This window comes from Hypanus sabinus, chromosome 6 (genome assembly GCF_030144855.1).
Source record: "Hypanus sabinus isolate sHypSab1 chromosome 6, sHypSab1.hap1, whole genome shotgun sequence".
NCBI classification, from domain to species: domain Eukaryota; kingdom Metazoa; phylum Chordata; class Chondrichthyes; order Myliobatiformes; family Dasyatidae; genus Hypanus; species Hypanus sabinus.
The window spans coordinates 154,604,341-154,631,611 of record NC_082711.1 but is presented as its reverse complement, the minus strand read 5'-3'; the positions used below and the strand labels follow the sequence as shown (position 1 = coordinate 154,631,611).

Here is a 27,271-nt window from a genome sequence, read left to right as displayed (position 1 = left end):
TAGATGTTACCTTTCCAGGTTATTCAACCATCATTTGTTTTAATGAAGGAGTAAGCAACATATAAACTCTACCTTTTGTGAAGTCCAATGCAATGGAACCAGAGTGACAACTTGAATTATGTCACAACTTGAACATAATATATGCTAATAATATTTGTAATCAAAATATGCTTGCAAAAAAAACTAATTGGTAATAAAATTAAGATAAATTGATCACACCCAATATTTAGAAATCTAATTCACTTTTTAGAAATTACCCACTGCTCAGAATTTATCGTACTAGGGAATATTCAATAGCTTTCTAACAGCAGAGCACAGCCTGGTGGGCCATGCCCAATGGAAGAGGGGAGAAGAATGAATGTCCAGGATGAGTGGGGTCTCTGTTTGTTAGACAGTGTTAAGTATGGACAGTAGCCATAATGTGCTGGACTGTACCAACAACTCTCTGCAGTCACGGGCAGAGCAAGTTGTCATACCAAACCGTGATGCCTCCAGATAGAATGTTTTCTATGCTACATTGGTAAAAATTGGTAAGGGCCAATAGGGACATGCCAAATTTCTTTAACCTCTTGAGAACGTAATCATTATTAATTTGCAATAGAAGGAATGCACCAAAAGTTCTACTGGTATGTTAGGTTTGTTACATGAAAGACTGTAGAATCATTGCAACATACAGCAGCGAAACAGGCCCTTACAACCATCTTTATGCCTTGCTCTCGGTACAAGTGATAAAAACATTTGCCTCCGGAGACCAACAGAAGCTCAAGAAATGCCACTATGATTTACGTAGAGCTATCAATGTGGCAAAACAGCAACACAGGGACAAAATCCAGTCACAACTCTGCAACAATGACACACGCAGCGTATGGAAAGGACTGCACACCACCGTGGACTTCAAGAGGAAACGCAGCAGTATAGCCAACATTGCCACCTTGCTCCCAGACGAGTTAAATGTTTCTACCTTCAATTTGAGGTTGATAAGACTGAATCCCCGAGGAGAGCCGCCAACAAGACCTGTACCTTGGTTATCTCCAAGGCTGAGGTACATAGAACATTCTGTGTCAACAGCCACAAGGCAACAGGGCCAGACAGCATCCCAGAGCGGGTCTCCAAAGTGTGTGTGGAACAGTTGGTTGGTGTGTTTACAGACATTTTTAAATTCTCCCTCTCCCAGTGTGTAGTGCCCTCTTGTTTCAAATTATCCATCATTGTCCCTGTACCTAAAAAAACCAAGGTAGCATGTTTGAACAATTGGCGCCCTATTGCACACACCTCAATTATAAGCAAATGCTTTGAGAGGCTGGTTAAAGATTACATCTGTAGTATGCTACCACCTGAACTGGACCCCTACAATTTTCCTATCAATGGAACCCGTCTACCGATGACACCATAACCAAAGCACTACACACTGTGCTCACTCACCTGGAGAAGAGGGATGCATACTTTAGAATGTGGTTTCTGGACTACAGTCCAGCATTCAACACCATAATTCCCTCCGCACTTGACAGGAAACTCAGGGACCTTGGCCTGCACCCCACTTTGAGCAGCTGGATCCTAAACTTTCTATTGGATCTCCAACAGGTGGTAAGGATGGGTTTCCTCACCTCTGTCCCTCTGATCCTCAACACAGGTGCCCCCCAAGGTTGTGTCCTGAGTCCCCTCCTTTACTCCCTTCACACCTAAACTGTGCTGCCACACACAGCTTCAATCAGCTGATCAAATTTGCAGGTGACATGACACTGATTGGCCTTCTGCCGGTGACAAGATAACCTACAGAGGAGAGGTGAACACCCTGACACAGTGGTGCTTAGATAACAACCTCTTCCTCAATGTCCAAAAACCAAAAGAGCTGATCGCAGGTTACAGGAGGAATGGAGACAGGCTCATCCTGTTCAACATCAATGGGATTGCAGTTGAGAGGGTGAGTGGCTTCAAGTTCCTCAGTATTCGTATCACTGAAGATCTCACCTGGACTCTACATACCGGCTGTGTGACAAAAAAACACAACAGCATCTCTTCCACCTCAGGCAGCTGAAGAAGTTCAGCACAAGCTCCCAAATCCTCAAGACCTTCTACAGGGGCACCAATGAGAGTATCCTGACTGGTTGTATCACTGCCTGGTATGGGAACTGCACCAACCTTGATCACCGGGCATTGCTGAAAGTGGTGTGGACAGCCCAGCACATTTGTGACATGAACTTCCCTCCACTGAGGACATTCACAGTAGCAGGTGCATAAAAAAGGCCTGGAAGATCATTGGGGACACCAGTCACCCCAACCATAAACTGTTTCAGTTGCTTCCATCTGGCAAACGATACCACAGCATTAAAGCCAGGACCAACAGGCTATGGGACAGCTTCATTCTACAAGCCATTAGACTTATAAATTGCGATGGAGTCATAACACAAAGATTTTTACTCCCACATGCTGTGGGATGAATGTGAGATTTAAATAAATTCAAATTCAACTCAATTCTTGTTGATGGCAACAAATATGTATATCTATTCTATTTCCATTTGCTCATGTTTGGCCCACATCGCTCTACTCCTTCCTGTCTGTACCCAGTCCAAACATCTGCCTCCACAGCCTCACCCAGGAGCTCATTCTAACTATTTAGAGAGTGATCTGATGCAACGCTTTGGAGACATCATAACAAAAAGATGTCAATGTGTCTGTGCTATCTAGTACCATGCTTTGTTCCTAACTCATCACATTCTGAATTCCAAAGAGTTAAAAAAAAATTGCACTCTGGCAAAAGCAATTTATTCCTTTAGAGATACAATGCAGAGTACCTCGCCTGGCCCTCAGAGCTGTGCCACCCAGCAACCCCCGACAACCCCCAATTTAACCCTAACCTAATCATAGGACAACTTACAATGACCAGTTAACCTACTCACCAGTACACCTTTGGACTGTGGGAGGAAACCGGAGCATCCGCAGAAAACCCACACATTCCATGGGGTGGATGTACAGACTCCTAACAGAGGACACTGGGATTGAACTCTGATAACCCAAACTACAATAACCACTACGCTACCATGGCACCCAAGCCTTGCATTCTGTTATTAACATGTGTGTTTAGTTATTGGGAGAGTCAAGTGAAAAAAAGCATTAAATAATCACTCTCCCTTTAATAATTTAACACGGAAAAGAGTGTGCAATATTTCAAGAAGACATTAAACTGCAAACATTTTTTCAGTAATACACACAAAATGTGGAGGAACTCAGCAAGTCAGCAGCATCTATGGAGAGGAGTAAACAATTGATGTTTCAAGCTGTTTACTGTATTTCCCTCCATTGATGCTGCCAGACTTGCTGGGTTCCTCCAGCATTTTGTATGTGTTGCCCAAGATTTCCAGCAATTGCAGAATCCCTTGTGGTTACACTCTTACAGCCACTGATTTACTTTTCAATTAGATGAATCTATAGAGCAAAGCACATTATCTTTTGAATTAATGTGACTCGCACAAGAGTTGATTTTACAAAGAGCACTTCTGTTTTAGTGTGAACTTACTATTGTTAGTCTTGATATGATTGCTGCATCTGCAGTGCTGGTGTGATTGAACTGGTACAAATTGTACTTCAATTGTTAGAAGTTGCTTCAATAACAAAAAACATTCATTAATTGTGCAAAGAATCCTTTTGAAAGCGCATAACATGAAACCACTTTTTTATACAGGGTGTTGTCAACTAAAAACAGAATAAATGAGGTTCACAAAATATTGTGAATTCTGAGCAAAGTTTTCAAGCTTTCTTTTTGTTGGAAATAGACAATATGTCTTAGCCTCCCGCTCTACTCACGTTGTACAGTGAGACTAAGAACAATTCCAATGCCGTGTTTAAGTTTGCTGACGAATCCGATGTTCTTGGCCAAAACAAAGATGGTGATGAATTGCCATATAGGAGAGAGATTAAATAACTGTTTGAGTGCCACCCACCACAACAACCTCTCACTCAATATCAGCAAAACGAAATAGATGATCATTGACTATTTTGTTCCTTGAGCCAATGCTCCTTAAGAGATTGGAAGTGGAGAGGGTCAGTAACTTTAAATTCCTGGGTATTATCATATCAGAGGATCTGTCTGGGGGCCAGCACATAAGTTGCATTTCAAAGAAAGCATAGCAGCACTTCTACTTTCTCAGAAATTTGCACAGATCTGGCCTGTCATCTAAAATTCTGTCAAACTTCTATAGATGCATAGTGGAGAGTATCCTGGCTGGTCGTATCATGGCCTGGTATGAAAACACCAGTGCCCAAGAACCAAAAAGCCTACACAAAATGGAGGATACAGTCAAGTTCATCACAGAAAATACCCTCCACACCATTAGGCATATCTATAAGAAAACAGCATCCATCTTCAAGGACCCCCACCATCCAGGTCATACTCTCTTCTCATTGCTGCCATTGGGAAGGAGGTACAGGAGACTAAGGGACCCATACCACCAGATTCAGGAACAGTTTTATCCTTCAACAATCAGGCTCCTGAACCAGTGGGGAGAACTTCACTTGCCGCAACACTGAACAAATCGCTAAACACAACCTATGGACTCACTGTGAAGGACTTTACAACAGTATTGTTTATTTTTGTATTTGCACAGTTTGTCTTCTTTTGCACATTGGTTGCTTGTCAGTCCTTGTGTGTAGTTTTTTATTGATGCTATTGTATTTCTCTGTTGTACTGTGAATGCCCGCAAGAAAATGAATCTTAGGGCAGTATTTGGTGACATATTTGTAATTTGATAACAAATTTACTCTGAATTTTATTCTACTCATCTAACGAGTCCTTAAAACCACTCTCACTAGTTCCCATCACCCCTTTCCAGTTTGTATGATAGTTAAGTTGCCCAATTTTCATCTAATTCCTACCTTCTGCCTGTTTGTACTCTGATGCTACATTTCCTCCATGTCTTGGTTTTTAATTGTCATTCATTTTCAATTGTATAATCTCAAGACAGACACTGAAAGGATGATTTGTCATTTGACTATTTCAGGGATAGTTTGGAAACCACAGTCAGTATGACTTGATGGTAACATCCTCCTCACTGACAATCAACACAGGTGCTTCTCAAGGATGTGTGCTCAGCCCACTGCCCTACTCTTTCTAAACTTATGACTGTGTGGCTAAGCACAGCTCAAACACTATCTGCAGATGACACCACCATTATTGGTAAGTTATCAGATACCAACAAAGAGGCATACAAAAGTGACACAGATTGACTCACATTCAACGCCAGGATGACATGCACCAGTCCTCGCTGAGGGGGGTCAATGGTAGAAAGGTTTTAGTTCATCCTTCTGGGTTCTGAACGGTTACATCACAGACTCATTATGGAATATCCACTGCACAGGACTGCAAGAGTTGGAAGAGCATTAGAAACTCAGCCAGCTCCAACAGCAGCATCTTTGAACTTTGAACTTAAGCAAATACATCAATTTTACCAGGATGCAATTCTTTGGATCTTATGCGGTGCTTTGTTACGTTATTTATAAGAATTTACTGTTTTCCATCAGAAAAATATTTCAATTTGCATAGCTTTTCATAACAATACATATACGACTTTCTTGTGTTGCATGTATAATTAGCTGAATAATTTGGATTTGTCTATATCGAAAAGATAACACAATCACTTCAAACAAAAACTGTTCCATCAAAGCATTTTTTTAGACAAACACAATTCAAATGATTACATGGATAGGTTTCGCAATACTTTTTCAAGAAGCGAGAAAATTCCTACCATTAAGAAGCACTTAGGAAATTAATTACATATAAAATTCTGCAATTACTTATCAGACAACAAACTCATGGTGAAGATGGTAATTATTTAGAGTCACACTGAAAACTGTATTTCTTACATGGGACAAAGAATCTCCAATAATCAAAAAATGTCCAATTTTATAGTGTTCAAGGACAGCCTGCACTTCATATCCATGCTACTGGAATCATTCAGCTTAATGTATTCTAAATGTACAAAGGCAATTTCCTTTTTTTGACTCAAACAAAAAAGAAAAGCAAGAACGGATGAGACATTAAGCACAAGTTTCAATTTTTGCTGATGACAATTTCTTCAAACATAATTCAAAACTCATGACAAAGAAGTAATCACAAATGTCTCGGTAAATCCTAAATTGATTGTACAAGAAAGAATAAGTGCCATACATCAGGGTTGTTAACAGTTGCTAATCAATTTGTTGGTAAATTCATTTTAAAAGACATTAACCAAATATGTTAATGGATCAAAATAATGTGATTTTCAAAAGAATAACTCCCATTCATTCGTTGCTGTCTTACTTGTTGACTTCACCCCACCTCTCAATGCAGATCCCCCAAAAATTAGTCCTCAAATCTATTCTCATTTTTCTCCCACTATCATTGTTGGACAACCTTCCTGAAAAATTTTAACTATCTGACTGGGTTATAAAACATTTTTCTTTGGTCCATTCACATTTAAAGGAAAAGCATCATCCACTATACTTGAGATTCTATTATTGTTTAAAGGTGCTATTAAAACTGTGATCATGAATTGCCTTAACTGGAAAATTACGCATAGTTTTGTAAATAAAGAGGAACTCAGTCAGTCTGACAGCATTTGTTAAGAGAAATGTGGAGAGTTCACATTTAGGATTGAGATCCTTCAAATGGAGTTGAAATGCTGTAAGTCCACTCCTGTCTATAGATGCTGGCGGGACTGTTGAGTTCCTCCAGTAGTTCTTTTTTGCTCCAGATTTTAGCATCTGCAGCTTCTTGTGTCTCCTATGTAAATATGGCATAACTTCATTCAATATTCTACAAATATGGTTGTAATGGTTTCTCTGTAATGTTACCTGCTGATGTAATGGTTTCTCTGTAGCTGCAATGTTTGGGTTATGACTAATGATAATGGGACTTTAACCAATGGGAGAAATGTTATTCCTTCTTGTCTGTGTGAAAGTTGTTGGTTTTCACAGGCTTTGACCAGAAGGTGCAAGGGGAATGAAGAGAGGAGATGCAACGTGAGGAGTTGGTGGGCTGCCTGGCCCTCTGAGCAGGAGCACAGACGTCAACAACGATCGAAGGAGGATCAGCTAAGGGGAAACCGTGAGCTCCAACGAATTGTGCACGAACTATTTAATAAGATTCTTGGCATCTTTTATTTTATATTTTGTTCTCTACTAGTCTCATAGTCAAAGGAAGAGTTATAAAATCTTACTTGTTTAACCGCATATTGTGTACTGTTTGTTATTTTGGGGTACTGATTTGACACAGAGGACACATCATGCAGCATCCACCCAAATGAGAGTTCTGAAGTTTATCCGGGCAGAGGGTTATCACCCCCGAGATCATGCCACTAGGCAAAATGAGTGTTACATGGTAATTCAGTATTGTTGGGTATTTAATTTGAGGATTTATGAGAATCCTTGCAAGTAAGTGATCCACAGAAGACAATGCTATTAACATTTTCCTCTTGCTCTTGATTCCTGACTAAACTTTACCATGTAGCCATGTAGTCAGTACTTTAAACCAAAAATCTTATATTTTCCATTTGAAATATTTACAAAGACATTAACATTTACAAATGGATATTTGTACCACAGTTGAGAACCACTACTCTACACTGCTACAAATATGCCAATTTTAATTTTTATTACTTAATGTAACATTTCAAAATTAAATACTACATCTTAGGATTAAAGATAATTGGAAGCAGTCTTCTATATGAACATTGTGGATTACAGCGGTGAAAAACTTTATAACAGTCTGGCTGGTGTGATAACATAGCTATGCCTGCTTGCCATGCACTAACATATAAACAAAATCTTGTTTGATAATAAATGGCTTTATTCCTAGTTAAACCGGTTACGTTGTTATGGAAACTTTTGAATCACTCCAAAGACCCAATGAATGATTCAGGCCATAAAATAAAGTCCATTCACATAATCAACTTAATAGGCTTGGTTCAATTAATCTATAGTTAATTCAGTCTATGATTTCATAAATTTGCAACTACTGTGTCATGCCTTCAGAATCAGATTTAGGTTTAATGATATATGATGTGAAATTTGTTCTTTTGAAGCAGCAGTACATTACCACACGTAACAATAAAAAGTATAAATTACAATAAAGGTATATACCTGTATATATACAGTATGTATATAAATTTAACTAAGTAGTGTAAAAAGAGAGGAAAAAAGTCAGGTAGCCTTCATGGTTTCATCGTCCATTCAGAATTCTGATGGTGGAGGGAAAGAAGGTGTTCTGAAAAGCTGAGTGTGTGTCTTCAGGCTCCTGTATCTCTTCCACGATGGTAGAATTGAAAAGATAACATGTCCTGGGTGATGAGGGTCCTCAACGATAAATGCTGCCTTTATGAGGAATTAAATTTTGAAGGTGTCCTTGATGCTGGGAAGGCTGGTGGCCATTATGGAGTTGGCTGAGTTTACAACTTTTGGCAGCTTTTTCCTGTTCCTGTGCAGTGGCCCCTCTAAACCAGATGAACATGCAGCCAGTTAGAAAGCTCTTCATTTTACATCTGTAGAAATTTCCAAGTGTCTTTGGTGACATACAAATTCTCATCAAACTCCTAATGAAATATAGCTGCTGTCATGCCTTGATTGTAATTGCATAGTATGCTGGGCCTAGGATAGATTTTCAGAGATGTTGACACCCAGGAACTTGAAACTGCTAATCCTTTCCACTGCTGATCCCCCAGTGAGGACTGAGCTGTGTTCCCCCAACTTAACTTTCCTGTCAAAATCAAGTCATTGGGTATACTTAAAGTGGAGGTTGATAAGTTTTTGCTTAGTAAGGGAAGAAAAGGTTACGGGGAGAAGGCAAGAGAATGAGATTGAGAGGGATAATAAATCAGTTTCATGGCCTAATTCTGTTCCTATGTCTTGTGGGTAGGCGAGGTTTAGAGGGCTCTGGGCCATATGTGGGCAGATGGCTCTAGTGTGCTGGGCAACACAGTCAGCATGGGCAAATTGAACTGAAGAGGCTGTTTCCACACTGTAAGATCCTATCTAAATACAAACTTCCAAATTATGATGATCATCATACTGACTATAGTTGTTACAAAACCAACATAAAAATCTGAGAGGAATGTGTTTGACTATTGCCAAATAATTTTTCTGTCCAATTGTGTTGTTTATACAATAATACAGAATAAATAAGAGAACTACTAAAAAAAGCTAGTTAAAATCAGAAAGACTCATATGTTGAAATTGTGCTTTCCTAAACTTACCCAGTTTCCATTGTTGTTAGGTAAGAACATTAGTATTCCCAAATGAAAGACTGAGGAAATGGAAGAAACAACTTGCTTTGATTCTAACTGCCATTCATTCATTGGGGTACCACTTTGTCCAGCACCTTGGATCTATCTGCTGCAAAAGGCAGGATTTCCCAGTGGCAACCCACTTCAACTTCCCATTTCCATTCTAACATGTCTGTCCATGACCCTTTCTACTGCCATAAGGCCAAACTCAGTTTGGAGGAACACAACCTCATATTCTGTCTGGGTAGCTTCCTACCTGATGGTAAGAACATCAATTTCTCTAACTTCCCACTCTGGTTATCTCTTTTCTCTTCACCAGCCCATCAGCTCCCTCTGGTTCATCTCCTCCTTCACTTTGTTTCATAGTCTACCATCCTCTCCTATTAAGGGTCATTCTTCAGCCCTTTACCTCTTCCACATCCCCTCCCTGCTTCTTATTTTATCCCCCATCTCCCATCCACCCATCTTCTCTCTCACCTGTGTCAACTGTTAATTCCCAACCATACATCCCACCTGATTTGCTGGTTTCTTCCAGTATTTTGTGCGTGTTGTTCAAGATTCTGCAGTATCTCTCGTGTTTGCCTTTCACCTCTTCCCTAATGGTTTCTATATTCATTTCCTTTACTTAGAATCAAGCACTGCCAGCCATTTGTGTCCATGCTTATCTCCCTCCAGCAGCTGTTTCCATTCTTCACACTCCCCTTGTCCAAACTTGCTCCATCTGTCTCCTATTATTTTCCTCTCTCTTTTTGTTTACCTCCATTTATCATTCACTTGCCACTCTGTAACTGCACCCCTGCTTCCCTCCCTTTCTTGGCACAAATTGGCTGTCATATCACACCCATCCTCCAATGACCTTAGACTGCGATCTCAGCACTCAATTTCCCCTTTACACTGGCCATCTATCTTTCTACTCTCAGCCTCAATGCAGGGTTTTGGCCTGAAACTTTGACAATTCCTTTCCTCCCACAAATGCTGCTTAAGCCACATTTCTTCCAGCAATTGTTTGCTGCTCCAGATTCCAGCATCTGTAGTCTTTTATATCTCCTTATGAATTGTATAATGAAGCAAAACAACAGCTAATTTGCATAGACCACAATACCACAAAATACGATGTGCTTTATTAGCAGGTAAATTGTGATAGAGATCAAGGGATAAAGTAGTCATCCAATGGCACTACTCCTGTTCCTTATGAAATGTTGTAAGATCCTTTATACTCAGCTACATGGGTAGAATAAGGACGTCTTCCATTTTACTGAAACGGAGGATTTCAAAACATGTAACATTCAGAATTGCACTGAAGTGATAGTCCACATTATATGATCTAGTCCTCAAATTGAATTTGAACACAAATACACAATCTGCTGACATACAGCAAAAAAAAGGAAGCATTTTCCCAAGGGCAGCATGATACTTTGGATGGCGAGTTCTAGGATTCTGCACTGCTATTCCTTTCTTTGTTTCAGTTGATTTAATTTTGTACAGTCTTGAAGAGTTACATAGCTATTTATAAATCTCCATCTAAACCTGAGGCTTGTAACCATTCTATATTCTACGAACATTATTGCAAACTCAACTTCAGATTCTTTAATGCAAAATCACAAATAGAAAAAAATTGGAGCATTGCTCTCTTACAAGTTCCAGTTTCTGGTAGGTCATAAAGTCTGTCATCCTCTACTTTCAATCATGTGAGAATAAGTTTCTTTTGCTCAAATATATTGCAAAAGAACACTATTTGATACTGCCAATGCAAATGAATTCACCTTTATACAACATATTGAAACTGATTTGTTCTAGAGAAAATCGAAGATAATGTAACAAAATCAAGTGATTCAGATGATTGAATAATTCAATGGATTTAAAATATCTCTGCTGACATTCACTTCAAACGTCAGCTTAAGGGACTTACTTCCAAAAATGACTTGTTATTAATTCAAGGACTATAAAAATTTGCATTCTGGAATCTAGTCAAATGCAAAGGGAATTATGAGTGAAGGATTCATCTAATTGCTGTATTAAATATTAAATTTTGGTCAAAGCAGTGCCTTAAACAGCACAAAATCTAGTTAACACTAGACCATAAAGCATAGGAGCAGAATTAGGCCACTCAGTCCATCAAGTCCACTCTGCCATTCCATCATAGCTGATTTATTATGCCTCTCAACCCTATTTTCATGTTTTCTCCCTGTAACATTTGACACCCTGATTAATCAAGAACCTAGCAACCTCCAATGACCTGGCCTCCACAACTGTCTGTGGCAATGAATTCCACAAATGCACTACCATCTGGCTGAAGAAATTCCTCCTCATCTCTGTGCTAAATGGACGTCACTCTATTCTGTCCCCTCTGGTCCTAGTCTCACCCACAATAGGAAACATCCTCTCCACATATGAGATCCCCACATATTTTTTTTCTGAACTCCAGCAAGTAAAGGCCCAGAGCTACCAAATACTCCTCACATGTTAACCCCTTCATTCCTGGAATCATTATCACGGACCTCCTCGGACCCTCTCAAATGCCAGCAGATCTTTTCTTAGATAAAAGACCCAAAACTGCTCACAGTACTCCAAGTGTGATCTGACCAATGTCTTATAAAGTCTCAGCATCACATCCTTGCTCTATATTTTAGTCCTCTCAAAATGAATGCTAACATTGCATTTGCCTTCCTTACCATCAACTCAACCTGCAAGGTAGCCTTTAGAGAATCCTGCACAAGTATTCCCAAGTCCTTTTGCACCTCTGACTTTTGAACTTCCTCCGTTTAGAAAAAATTCAACTTTTTCTTCCTTCTACCAAAGTGCATGACCATACACTTCTCTACACTATATTCTATCTGCCACTTCTTTGCCCATTCTCCCAATCTAAGTCCTTCTGCAGACTCTCTGCTTCCTCAACACTACCTGCCCCTCCATGCCTAATCATATCATCCACAACAGCATCAATTGTGTCATCCAAATCATTATCATATAACGTGAAGTGGTTCCAACACTGACCCCTATGGAACTCTCCTAGACATTGGTAGCCAACCAGAAAAGTCACCTACTATTCCCATTCTTTGCCTCCTGCCAATCAGCCTATCTCCTATCCATGCTGGTATTTATCAAATAAAACCACGGGCACTTATCTTGTTAAGCAGTATCATGTCCAGCACCTTGTCAAAGGCCCTCTGAAAATCCAAGTAAACAAAATCCACAGACTCACCTTTATCTATTTTGCCTGTTATTTCCTCAAATAATTCCAACAAATTTGTCAGGCAATATTTCCCCTTAAGGAAATCATGCTGATTTTGGCCTATTTTATCATGTAACTCCAAGTACCCAGAAACCTCATCCTTAATAATGGGCTCCAACATCTTCCCAACCACTGAGGTCAGGCTAATGGGCCTGTAATTTCCTTTCTTCGGCCTCCCTCCCTTCTTAAAGAGTACAGTGACATTTGCACTTTTCCAGTCTTCTGGAACCATTCCAGAATCTAGTGATTCTTCAAAGATTATTACTAGTATCCCCACAATCTCTTCAGCTACCTCTTTCTGAACCTCGGGGTATAGTCCATGAAGTCTAAGTGACTTATCTACCTTCAGACCTTTCAGCTTCCCAGCACCTCCTCCTTAGTAATAGCAACGCTTACTTCTGCCCCCTAACAGTCTCAAATTTCTGGCCTTCTGCTAGCAACTTCCAAAATGAAGACTGATGCAAATACTTATAAAGATTTCCTGCCAATTCTCTGTGCCCTCAATATCTGTCCAGCGTCAATTTCCAGCAGTCCAATATCCATTCTCTTCTCTTTTACTCTTTATATACTGAAAAAAAACTTCTGGTATCCTCTTTTATATTATTGGCTAGATTACCTTCATATTTCATCTTTTCTCTCCTTGTGGCTTTTAGTTGCCTTGTGATGGTTATTAAAAGCTTCCCAATCCTCTAACTTCCAACTAATTTTTGCTATATATAAATGCCTTCTCTTTGCTATCTTCTTTGGGATGTATCTGTCCTGCACCATCTGAATAGCTCCCACAAACTCCAGCCATTGTTGTTCTGCCATCATCTCTGCTAATGTCTACTTTCCACAACTTTGGCCAGCTCCTCTCTCATGCCTCTGTAATTCCCTTTTCTCTGATGTATGATTGACACAACTAACTTTAACTTCTCACTCTTAAACTGCACAGAGAACTGTATCATATTATGATCATGGCCTCCAAAAAGTTTCTTAACCTTAAGCTCCATAATCAAATCTGGTTCATTAAACAGCACCCAAATTGCCTTTCGCCTCATGGGCTTGACCAGAAGTTGGTCTAAAAAGCCATCTCATAGGTATTCTACAAAATCTGTCTTAGAATCCAGCACCAAGCTGATTTTTCCCAATCTACCGGCATATTGAAATCCTCCCATTACTATTGTATCTCCCTTTGTTTTTATATCCCACATCCTGGCTACTATTTGGTGGCCTATACATCCTACTAGGTCTTTTCAGCTTTACAAATTCTTAACTCTACCCACAAAGATTCTACATCTTCCAATCCAATCCTATGTCACCTCTTTCTAAGGATTTGATTTCATTTTTACCAATGGAGTCACCTCACCCCCTCTGCCTACCTTCTTGTCCTTTTAGTGTATCCTTGGATGTTAAGCTCCCATCTATGATCTTCTGTGAGCCACCACTTAGTGATGCCCACAAACATCATACCTGTCAATCTCTAATTGTGCTACAAGATCATCTACCTTATGTACACTGCATTTATTCAAATATAACACTTTCTGTCCTGTATTCATTATCCTTTTTGATTTTGTTTCCATGTTACATTTCGACTCACCCCAATGACTGCAATTTTGCCCTATCATCAGCCTGTCTTTCCTGTAAATTAAAATTATTACTGAGTCTAGTATATGGTGATGATCATATTGGTACTTTCATCCTGAAACAGTAGCAATTTAAATTGCTCTTTCTCCTTTAAAGGAAGTTTAAAATTCAATGTAAATTTATTATCAAAGTTGAGATGCAGTCAGTTAGGTACACCTGCTTATTGACACAAATATTTAATCAGGCAACCACGTCGCAGCAACTCAATGCATAAATGCATGCAGACATGGTGAAGAGGTTCAGTTGTTGTTTAGACCAGTATCAGAAAGGGGAAGAAATTTGATCTAAATGACTTTCACCATGGAATGAATGTTGGTGCCAGATGGGGTGGTTTAAGTATCTCAGCAACTGTTGATCTCTTGGGATTTTCACATGCAAAAGTCTCAAGAGTTCACAGACAATAGTGTGCAGAGAGACTGGCCAAACTGGTTCAAGCTGACAGAAAGGTGACAGTAACTCAAATAACCACTTTCTGTGGTGTGCAGAAGAGCATCGATAAACACAGAATATATTGAAGCTTGAAGTGGATGAGCTTCAGCAGCAGAAATCCATGAACATACACTCAATGGCCACTTTATTGGTATATGAGCAACACGTACAACACGCTGGAGGAATTCAGCAGGTCGGGCAGCATCTGTGGAAATGGCAGTCAACATTTTGGGCCGAGACCCTTCATCAGGACTGAAGAGGGAGGGGGCAGGGGCCCTATAAAGGTGGGGAGAGGGTGGGACAGAGAAGGCTGGTAGGTGCCAGGTGAAAAACCAGTAAGAGGAAAAATCAAGGGGTGGGGGAGGGGATAGACAGGAAAGGTGAAGAAGGAATGTAAAGGGAAAGCACTACGGGTAGTAGAAGAAGGCAGAATCATGAGAGAGGTGATAGGCAGCTGGAGGAGCAGGCAGAGTGAAACTGGGATGGGGGAAGGGAGGAGGAGGACATTACCGCAAGTTGGAGAATTCAATGTTCGTGCCAAGGGGCTGGAGACTACCCAGATGTTATATGAGGTGTTGCTCCTCCAAGCTGAGTTTGGCCTCATCATGGCAGTAGAGGGGGCTGTGTATGGACATATCTGAATGGGAATGTGAAGCAGAGTTGAAGTGGGTGGCAACTGGGAGATCCTGTCTGTTGTGGTGGATGGAACAGAGGTGCTCAACGAAGCAATCCCCAATCTGTGTCGGGTCTCACTGACGTAGAGAAGGCCGCACCGGGAGCACCAGATGCAACAGATGACCCCCAACAGACTCACAAGTGAAGTGTTGCCTCACTTGGAAGGACTATTTAGGGCACTGAATGGTGGTAAGAGAGGAGGTGTAGGGACAGGTGTAGCACTTACACTTGCAGGGATAAGTGCCAGGTGGGAGATCTGTGGGGAATTGTATTTGTATACACCCTTGTGAGGAATTGTATATTTAAACAATTTATATTCAATAATGTATCCAAATCTCTAAATACCAAAAACTAATAAACCCTTCCACATGTGGACTTATTTCATTTCACTTATCAGAAAACTTTGATATTAAGCATATATGGCATATTTTTGATCAGAGAACAGAATGGAATTGATGAAGGTATGTGGCCCAATGAATACACAACAGACAATACTGATACAGTTCAACCACTTAGTGGGTGTAGGTCTTGTGGAAAAGTTATCACTTATCTTGACAAAAGAATCTTATAACTAAAGTATTTTTATCCATTTTGTGATGAGGGAAGGTAGCTCCAAAGGCAAAAGTTTATAACATTTATATGGCTACAATTCAAGAAGCTGTTGAGTTGAATAACACAGATGCAAATTACTAATTTCCCTGTATCCACTTTCTAGAGACTATAAATAATATCTATCCCCCACAGCATATAGGATCATAAGATTTATGGCCTGAACTTTCACCCAATAAAGAAGATGGGCTATCCTCAAGATAGCAGGATTCTGCTCCTCACCACCTCCAATAATCAATCTTCACCCAAAACACCATTCTAAAGACGTTTATTCAAATCCCTCTTAAGTCAGGGGATTCCAACCTGAGGTCCACAGACCCCTCAGTTAATGGTAAGGCTCCATGGTATAAAAAAGGTTGAGAACCGTCAGAAAAATAGAGGGCTATGGTAACCTTAGGTAATTTCTAAGTAAGTACGTATTTGGCACAGCATTGTGGGCCGAAGGGCGTATATTGTGCTGTAGGTTTTCTACGTTTTCTATGAAATGGCTAACATGAAGGGGCAGAGTTCTAAGGTGCTTGGAAATAGGTACCGAGAGGATGTCAGGGGTAAGTTTCTCACACAGAGAATGCACTGCTAGCAAAGGTGGTAGAGGTGGATACAATAGGGTTTTTTAAGAGCTTCTTAGACAGGTACATGAAGCTTAGAAAAATAGAGGGCTATGCACTAGGGAAATTCTAGGCAGTCTCTAGAGTAGGTTACATGGTTGGCACAACATTGTGGGCTGTAATGTGCTGTAAATTTTTAAGTACTATGTTCTAACCCCTGCTCTAAATAGATGTATTTGTTTTGTTGATTCAAAGAGATAGAGTGCATGATACTGGGTGCAAAAATATGTTGGCTTTTTTTGAATCACAGCAAGGTCCAACTAGTCCTTAGGAAGATCTAAAGAAAAAAAGAGGTAAGTATGAGCATACAAAGTAACAAGACAGAAAAAGGACCCCAAGTCACAGTAAGTCACGCCAATACTATAATCACATAATTTATGTGCACCATGAACATTACCACTGTCTCTACCCTCTAAAAACCAAAGTATCAGGTCACTTACCCAAAAGAATCTGTCAAATTCCTCTCCAACTGCTATAGGTAAATGATCAAATTCTAATTCCCCTGTACCCAACTCCTTTCTATATGCACCAACATTAACAATGATGTAATCATTGCTCAATTCCTTGTTCAATACCTGCCGAGAGTTTGCATCACTGAAATTTGTCCATATCTCCAAACATAAAGAAGCAGCCAAGTAATTTCTTTGTCAAAGTGGTAAAATCATTTTATTTATCTTTACACACAACCTCTACATCTAACCGGGAGGTAACTGCCTCGCATGTATTTTAGGGAATAAAAGTATTTTATTTCTATCTTTCAATTGCTCCTTTTTAAAAACTTTGAAAATTGAACACATATGGTGTCAACCAAATGAATATAAAACTTAAATGTGCACAAATAATTCACAATTCATCAAATCAGAAGCAGGTTTTACTGACTCACCTTTACACAAACAGTGTTAATGTAATAGTTCCAGTTGAAAGTAGCATTCCACAGCTGCATTTTGTCAGAATAGCCAGACACTTCATAAAACCACCTTAAAGTTTTCAGCCCAAAACATCAGCTGTTTACTCCCCTCCATAGATTCTGCCTGACTTGTTAAGTTCCTCCAGCATTTTGTGTATATTGCTCAAGATTTCCATCATCTGCAGAATCTGTTGTGTAATTAAAACTCTGATTTTTGGATAATGTGTTCTCATCTGTGCAAAGCTCAAAAGTTGAGAAAAGAAAGTCAACTGTAAATAGAAATCCATCAGCCTGACTGGTTCAGGCAATGTTTCAGTGTTCATGCCATAGTTAGTACACAAATGATTTTAAAGCTTTTAATTTTACATAACGATGCTGACTGGATATACTGCCAATAAATAACTATTTCAGCTCTAATATAATTGGAAGGATTTGAAGATACTCTAATTTATGGATTAATTTATTTGCTGCTTTTCTTAAATATGGAATAAATGAAGAACTTGCCTGTGTGGAACAATATAAATGCATGGTATCACACTTAAATCAATCTGTCTGATAACAGGGTACCAGAACAGCAAAATTCACTCATGAAGATTGCTTAACTGCTCATGAACAATAGTTAAGAGTAAGGACTGAGACAAGTCACTCTCTACAGGTTTTTAGCAAGTGAACTTAATTCAGTTTTGCCTGACTTCTGATTTTGTTCTTACTTTGTTCTGATTTAGTTGCTTTGACCTTTGTCCATCTGTTTCCTTTCTCAAAGGCAAAGATAGTCCCAGATCTTACTTTGAATTATTTCATCATGCATGGCCCATATTCCATTAAAGATTATGATTCAGCCTGAGATACCATCCTTGCCTAAAAAGGCACAATTCAAATTGTGAAATTTGTGCCTAATTCCACTGCAGCAACTCTGCTGCTCCTATTTCCTCCTCCATCTATGTATTTGTAGTCTTTTCAACTGTTCCTATTTTGATCCATGACTGCCTTTGAAATAGATTACTCCACAGTAACTATTTCTTCAGGCAACATTTACTCTGGAAGGAGAGACAATCTATAGTGCTGCTGTTGTACAACTGTTTTCCATGTTTCATTTTCAATAGCTACTTGATTGGTAAAAATTAAATAAAGTAACCTGACTGGCAAATATAGTTGGCATATTCATTGTACGAAATTCATATGAAACCAGGGGAACATATTTTTAGCAAACACGTAATATTAGTTAAATTTCAGAAGATATTTCTCAGTATTGTTTAGAATATTCCTGTTTGTTAGTTGTAAGATACAAAATACAAATATTTTGAGGAACTTATCTATACAAGATAGAAATTTTAAAATGTTAGACCACAGAACAATACAGCACAGTACAGGCCAAACTTTTAACCTGCTCCAAGGTCAATCTAACCCTCCCGTCCCACATTGCCCTCCATTTTTCTTTCATCCATGTGCTTATCTGGGAGTCTCTTAAATGTCCCTCATGTATCTGCTTCTACCACCACTCCATGCAGCGAGATCCACACACCCATCACTCTCTGTGCAAAAAAACCTACTTTGAATATCTCTCTATACTTTCCTCCAATAATCATAAACATTTCTTCTCATATTAGCTATTGCCACCCTTGGAAAAAGTCTCTGAATGTCCACTCTATCTGTGCTTCTCATCATCTTATACATTTCTATCAAACCACCTCTCGCCTTCCTTTACTCCAAAAAGCCCTAGCTTACTCATCCTTTCCTCATAAGACATGATCTTTAGTATTTGCATCTTCCTGGTAAATCTCCTCTACACCCTCTCTAAAGTTTCCACATCCTTCTGATAATGAGACAGCTAGAACTGAACACAATACTCCAAGCATGGTCTAACCAGAGTTTTAAGGAGCTGCAAAATTTCTTGCGGCTCTTAAACTCAATCCATAACTAATGAAGGCCATCACACTATACACCTTCTTAACCACCCTATCAATTTCTGTGGCTACTTTGAAGGGATCCATTAACTTGGACCTCAATATCCCTCTGTTCCACCACATTGCTAAGAATCCTGCCATTAATCTTGTATTCTGCCTTCAAGTTCGACCTCCCAAGGTGTAACATTTCACTGTTTTCCAGATCAATCTCTATCTGATCACAGTTTTGCATCTTGTTAATATCCCGCTGCAACCTACAACAACTTTCTACGATATCTACAACACCGCCAACCTTTGTGTCATTTGCAAACTTACTAATCCACCCTTCCACTTCCTCATCCAAGTCATTTATAAAAATCACAAAGAGCAATGCTCTGAGAACGGATCCCTGCGGAACACACAGGGCACAGAACTCCAGGCAGAATACACTCCATTTACTAACACCAGCTGCCTTCTTTGGCAAGCCAATTCTGAATGCATGCAGCCAAGTATCCTTGGATCCATGTCTCCTGACTTTCTGAATGAGCTTACGATTGGGAACCTTGTCAATTACTTAACTAAAATCCATATACACCACATCCATTGCTAATTTATATCAATTTGTTTTGTCATTTCTTGAAATAATTCATTGAAGCACATGAGGCACAATCTGTCCTTCACAAAGTCATAGTGATTATCCCTAATGAGACTATGGTTCTCCAAATGATTCTAACTCCTATCTCTAAGAATCCTCTCCAATAGTTTTTCCACTGCTGACATAAGCCTCACTGGTCTATAACCCCCAGGATTCTCTCTATTACCTTTTTTGAACAAAGGAATAACGTTTTGCGAGCCTCAAATCTTCTAGTGCTACTCCTGTAGCCAATGGGGGTGTAGTAATCATTGTCAAAGGCACAAAAATCTCTTCCCTCACCTCCCACAGTAAGCTAAGGTATATCCCATCAAACCCTGGGTATTTATCTATCCTAATGTTTTAAGATCCCTTGAGGTTGTTATTGACAGAACCTATTAAATGGTCCAAATGGCATCCATCTCAAATAGCTTCTGACAACCAAATCCAGCTCCCAGCCTTCACATATAGCTTAACTACTAAGCCCAGCAGAATCTTTTCTACTGACAAGAGAAGGGGCAAAGACAGGTGGGTTACTGGCGCATTAAAACCAGTTGCTTCGTGCATATGGGGCTCATCATCCATGGTTGGCAGCTCATCAAATTATGATCTCAAACGTCTGCAGCCTTACGGCTACACACACTCACAGCAGAAGGCTTCAGGAGCAAACCTCAAGAAAAAATCCAGAGCTATAGTTCCTAAGTTCAATATTGTCTGGCAACTCCTGCGACGTCACTGGTGCCAAACTGTATTGGTCTTTGCCATTCCTTTGGATTCATCAGCTGCATGGAGAGGGCGGGTGGCCTACTGCTTGGAAAAAGCTTGTTCTCCATATTGTACTGCCCTAGCTTGCGTAACATGTCAGTTTAAACTTCAATGTAAGTTTATTATCAAAGTTGAAATACACACAGTAGCCATGGACCCTTCAGTTAATGGTGAGGCTCCATGGCATAAAAAAAGGTAGGAATCCCCTGCTCTAAGTAGATGTACTGTACTGATGATTGTAACAGATAGAGTGCATGGTACTGGGTGCCAAAACATGCTTGTCTCTTTTGAAACACAGTAAATTCCAACTAGTCCTTGGAATGTAATGCGCATGTGCTATCCAATACCATGCTTTGTTTCTAACTCATCACATTCTGCATTGCAAAGTTTAAAAAAACTTACACTCTGTATAGAAATACAGCACAGAATAGGCCCTTCTGGCCATTGTGCCCAGTAACCCCTGATGACCCCTGATTTAACCCTAACCTAATTACAGGACAATTTACAATGTCCAGTTATCCTACTAACCAGTAGGCATTTGAAGTGTGGGAGGAAACCCATACACTCCACGGACAGCACATATGTACTCCTTATAGAGGACTCCCAGATTAAACTCTGAACTCCGACACACGGAGCTGTAACAGCATCGCTAACTACTACGCTAATATGGCACCTAAACCTTGCATTCTGTTATTAGCATGTATGCTTAATTACTGGGAGTATCAAGTGCAACAAAAAATGTAACAATCCCTCTCCCTTTAATGATTTAGTGCATGAAAAACAGCGTGATATTTCAGAAGACATAAAACTGTAAACATTTTTTCAGCAACACATAGAAAATGTGGGGGAACTCAGCAAGTCATACATCATCAATGATGCAGAATAAACAATTGCTGTTTCAGGCCATTGACTGTTTACTTCCCTCCATAGATGCTTCCTGACCTGCTGAATTCCTCCACCTATTTGTGTGTTGCTCAAAATTTCCAGCATCTGCAGAATCCCTTGTGGTTACATTCCTTCAGTGACTGATTTATTGTACAATGAGTTGAACCTAAAGAGCAAAACACATTATCTTTTGAATTAATGTGACACGCACAAGACTTGATTTTCAAGAGCACTTCTGTTCTAGTGTGGACTTAACAACGACTATTACTCTTGATATGTTAGTTGCACCGCAGTGCTGGTATAATTGAACTGATACAAATTGTATTACAACTGTCAGAAGCTGCTTTAATAACACAATACATTCATGAACTATGCAAAGAATCCTTTCAAAAGAACATAACAAGAAACTACTGGTTCCTATACAGAGGCGCTAGCAGCTAGAAAACATAATCCTGGGGATCTTGGGGTCCGAGTCCATAGGACATTCAAGGCTGCTGTGCAGGTTGACTTTGTGGTTAAGAAGGCATACAGTGCATTGGCCTTCATCAATTGTGGGATTGAGTTTTAGGAGCTGAGAAGTAATGTTGCAGCTGTATAGGACCCTGGTTAGACCCCACTTGGAGTACTGTGCTCAGTTCTGGTCACCTCACTACAGGAAGAATGTGGAAACCATAGAAAGGGTGCAGAGGAGATTTACAAGGATGTTTGCTGAATTGGAGGACATGCCTCATGAAAATAGGTTGAATGAACTCAGCCTTTTCTCCTTGGAGCGACAGAGGATGACAGGTGACCTGATAGAAGTGTATAAGATGATGAGAGGCATTAATCATGTGGATAGTCAGAGGCTATTTCCCAGGGCTGAGATGGCTAGCATGAGAGGGCACAGTTTTAAGGTGCTTGGAAGTAGGTACAGAGGAGATGTCAGGGTTGAATGCTTTTATGCAGAGAGTGGTGAGTACGTGGAATGGGTTGCTGACGACGGTGGTGGAGGCAGATACGATAGGGTTTTTTAAGAGACTCCTGGATAGGTACGTGGAGCTTAGAAAAATAGAGGGCTATGCATAACCCTAGATAATCTCTAAGGTAAGGACAAGTTTGGCACAGCTTTGTGGGCCGAAGGGCCTGTATTGTGCTCTAGGTTTTCTATGTTTCTATATAATAAATGAGCTTCACAAAATATTGTGAATTCCTAGCAATGTTTTCAACGTTTCTTTTTGTTCAGGAATAAACAATGAGCTTAGCCTCCTCCTCTACTCACTTTATACTTATGACAGTGAGGCTAAGCACAGCTCCAATGCCATTTTTAAGTTTGCTGACGACACTGATGTTATTGGCGAATCAAAGTTGGTGATAAATTGGCAAAAAAGGAGGGATTTACAATATCTGGTTGAGTGGTGTCACAACAACAACCTCTCACTCAATGTCATCAAAACCAAACAGATGGTCATTGACTATGGGGGTCCATGAGCCAATTCTCATTAGGAGATTGAAAATGGAAAGGATTAATTACTTTAAATTCCTGGGTGTGATCATATCAGAGGATCTGTTCCAGGACTAGCATGTAAGCTGCTTTTCAAAGAAAGTATAGTAGCACCTCTACTTTCTTAGAAGTTTGCGTAAATTCGGTATGTCATCTAAAACTTTGACAAACTTCTATAGATGGACAGTGAAGAGGATCCTGACTGGTGGTAACGTGGCCTGGTATGGAAACACCAGTGATCAAGAACAGAAAAGCCTACACAAAGTGGAGGACACAGTCCAGTTCATCACAGAAAAAGCCCTCCACACCATTAGACATATCTACAAGAAAACAGCATCCATCATCCATTATCCTGACAGAATGCATTAAAGAACTGGAGCTGCAGTTCATTGTCCTTCAACTCATACAGGTCATAGACAGAAGCTGCAGGGAGTAGTTCCCTTAGATTGAAGGAGACTGGGTGACTGTCAGAAGAAGGAGGGGAAATGTACAGCTAGTACAGTGGTTGACCAGAGCTGTTTGGGTGGGTTTAAACTAATTTGGCAGGGGAATGGGAACAGTAGTGCTGAAGATGAGGTAGTTGGTACAAACAGAAGGAATGTGTAGTGAGAAGAGGCTGATGATAGGACAAAATTGTAGGATGAGTTGCAACGTAAAAGGACAAAATCGAAAAAGGCTAATACAGAATTGAAGGTGTCACATTTGTGTTTGCACAGTATGCAGAATAAGGTAGACAAACTTGTAGCAGCTACAGATTAGCATGTATGATGTTGTAGGTACTACTGAATCATGATGAAAGAAGATTATAGCTGGGAGCTTAATGTCTAAGGGTACACATTGCATCGAAAGAACAGGCAGGAAGGCAGAGGGGTTGGTGTTGCGCTATAGATAAGAAATGAAATCAAATCTGTAGAAAGATGTGACATAGGTTTGGAAGGTGTCGAATCACTGTGGATAGAGCTAAAGAACTGCAAGGGTAAAGAGACCCTGATCGGAGTTGTATATAGACCCCCAAATAGTAAGGATGTGGTCTACAAAGTACAACAGGAGTTAGAAAATGCATGCCAAAGGGGAAATTTTACAATAGTCATGAGGGATTTCAATATGCAGGCTGGGAAAATCAGGTTGGTGCTGGATTCCAAGAAGGGGGATTTCTAGAGTGCCTATTTGGCTTTTTGGAGCAGCTTGTCATTGAGACCTCAAGGGGATCAGCTCTTCTGGATTGAATGTTATTCAATGAACTGGAATTGATTAGAGAGCTTAAGGTAGAAGAATCCTTTGGGACAAGTAATGACACAACTGTGGCTGACAAGAAAAGTCAAAACCAACAGAAAAGCCAAAGAGAGGGCATATAATACAGCAAAAATTAGTGGGAACATATAAGATTGGGAAGCTTTTTAAAAACAACAGAAGGCAACTAAAAAAGTTATTAATAAGGTTAAGATGGAATATGAAAAGTAAGCTAGCCAATAATATTAAAAAAGATACCAATAGTTTCTTCTGATGCATAAAGTGTAAAAGAGGTGACAGTGGATATCAGACCAGTGGAAAACGATGCTGGGGGTAGTAATGGAAGAGAAGGAAATAGCAGATGAACTGAAAAAGTATTTTGCATTAGTCTTCTCTGTGGAAGACACTAGCAATATGGTATAAGTTCCAGGTATCAGTGGGCATGAAATCTGTTAAGGTATTATTACTGGAGGGTAGGTTCTTGGGAAACTGAAAGGTCTGTACACCCCACGGTTCTGAAAGAGGTGACTGAAGAGATTGTGGAGGCATTAGTAATAATTTTTCAAGGATCTGTAGATCCTGGAATGGTTCCAGAAGAATGGAAGATTGCAAATATCACTCTACTCTTCAAGAAGGGAGAGAGACAGGAGAAAGAAAATTATAGGCCAGTTAGTCTGACTTCAGTGGTTGGGAAGATGTTGGAGTCGATTATTGAGATTGAGGTCTCAGGGTACTTGGAGGCACATGATAAAATAGGTCACAGTCAGCATGGTTTCCTCAAGGGAAAATCCTGCCTGGTAAATCTGTTAGAATTCTTTGAAGAAATAACAAGCAGGATAAACAATGGAGAAACGGTTGATGTTGTATATTTGGATTTTCAGAAGCCCTTTGATAAGTTGCCACACAACAGGCTGCTGAACAAGCTACAAGCCCATGGTATTATCAGAAAGACTCTAGCATGGATAATGCAGTGGCTGATTGGCAAGAGGCAAAGAGTGGGAATCAAGGGAACCTTTTCTGGTTGGCTGCCAGTGACTAGTGGTGTCCATAGGGGTCTGTGTTGAGACTGCTTCTTTTTACATTGTATGTCAATGATTTGCATGATGGAATTGATGGCTTTGTTGCAAAGTTTGCAGATAATAAGAAGATAGGTGAAGGGGCAGGTAGTGAAGAGGTAGTAGAGAAGCTACAGAAAGACATAGATTAGGAGAATGGGCAACAAAGAGGCAGGTGTCAGAAAGTGGATGATCATTAACTTTGGTAGAAGAAATGAAAGGGGTGACTATTTTCTAAATGGAGAGAAAGTACAAAAATGTGAGGTGCAAAGGGACTTGGGAGTCCTTGTGCTGGATTCCCTTAAGGTTAATTTGAAGGTTGAGTCTGTTGTGAGGAATGCAAATGCAATATTAGCATTCATCACAAGAGGACTAATAAATAGAAGCAAGGATTTCATGTTGAGACTTTATAAAGCACAGGTGAGGCCTCACTTGGAGTATTGTGAGCAGCTTTGGTCCCCTTATCTTAGAAAGGATGTGCTGAATATGGAGAGGGTTCAAAGCAGGTTCAAGAAAATGATACCAGGAAGAGCGTTTGATGACTCTGGACATATTCACTAGAATTCAGAAGAATGAGGGGTGACCTAATTGAAACCTATCAAATAGTGAAAGGCCTTGATAGAATGGATGTGGAGAGGATGTTTCCTATGGTGGGAGAGTGTAAAGCTAGAGGACACAGCCTCAGGATAGATGAGCATCCTTTTAGAATGGAGATGAGGAAGAATTTCTTTAGTCAGAGTGATGAACCTGTGGAATTCTTTACCACAGGCAGCTGTGGAGGCCAAGTCTGTATGTATACTTACGGCAGACATTGATAGATACTTGATTGGTCAGGGCATGAAGGGATACAAGGAGAAGGTAGGAGATTGGGGCTGAGAGAAAAATTTAATCAGCCATGATGAAATGGTGGAGTAGTCTCGATGGCTCAATTGGCCTAATTCTGCTCCTATCTCTTCTGGTCTTAATAATCTAAATCAGGTATCATCCTATTGAACTTCATTTGCATTCCCTCCATATCATTTCAATAATGCAGTAATCAGAACTGCATAATACTCCAAGTGTGGCCTAACCAGTTTTGTATGGTTGCAATATCACTTTTTGATGTTTGTATTCAACATCCTGACCAACTAAAAGCAAAAATATTGTACACACTCTTTACCACTCTTTCTGGTGCGATGTTGCCACTTTAAGGCAACCATGGATTTGCATCTGCAAACTTACTAATCAGCCCACCCATATTTTTGTCCAAAAAATGACAGCACTGATCCTTGGGGAATCTCATTGGTTACAGAGCAGAATAGCATTCCTCTACCATTACATTGTCTTCTATGGACAAGCCAATTTTGAATCTGATCTACTAAAGTTCAAAGTAAAAATATTATCAAAGTACACATATGTCACCATATACAACCTTGACATTCACTTTCTTGACAGCAATCAGAATAAATACAAGAAATGCAAGAAAATCAGTGTAAGACTACACCCAACAGGGTGGAAAATAACCAATGTGCAAAAAAACAACAAACCGTGTAAATACAAAAAGGAAGAATAACATTAATAATAAGCAAGAAATATCAAGGACATGAGATGAAGAGTTCTTGAAAGTGAGTCCATAGGTAGTGGGAACAGTTCAGCAAGTGAAGGTGAATGAAGTTATCTCCACTGTTTCAAAAGCCTGATGGTTGAGGTGTAATAATTCCTGTACCTGCTAGTATGAGTCAGAGGCTCCAGTACCTTCTTCCTGATGTGATCAGCAAGCAGAGAGCATGACATGGGTTGTGAGTATCCCTGTTTTCCTGTGACAGTGCTTCATGTAGATGTGCTCAATGGAGGGGAGGGCTTTATCTGTGATGTACTGGGCTGTATCCACTACTTTTCCATTCAAGGGCATTGGTGTTTTCATACCTGGCTGTGATGCTCTCCACTACAAATCTACAGAAGTTTACCAAAGTTTTAGATGTCATGCCGAATCTTTGCATCACCTCCTCAAATTCCAGTGTTATTT

General features: G+C 39.9%; 1 protein-coding gene across 4 annotated transcripts in view; it reads right to left on the bottom strand.

Annotated features, from left to right (window-relative positions):
• si:ch1073-145m9.1 (CDP-diacylglycerol--glycerol-3-phosphate 3-phosphatidyltransferase) overlaps window positions 1-27,271 on the bottom strand; it is an 85,342-nt gene that overhangs the window by 52,913 nt on the left and 5,158 nt on the right. For 2 of the 4 annotated variants that reach the window (XM_059973241.1, XM_059973243.1), the window contains exons 3-4: window positions 8,113-8,462; window positions 5,226-5,353 (exon numbers count right to left, since the gene is read on the bottom strand). The exons of 1 other annotated variant lie outside the window; for it this stretch is intronic. The gene's annotated coding sequence lies outside the window, so the exon portion shown is untranslated. The remainder of the gene's footprint in view (window positions 1-5,225; window positions 5,354-8,112; window positions 8,463-27,271) is intronic. One more of the 4 variants, XM_059973244.1, reaches the window with a different exon arrangement.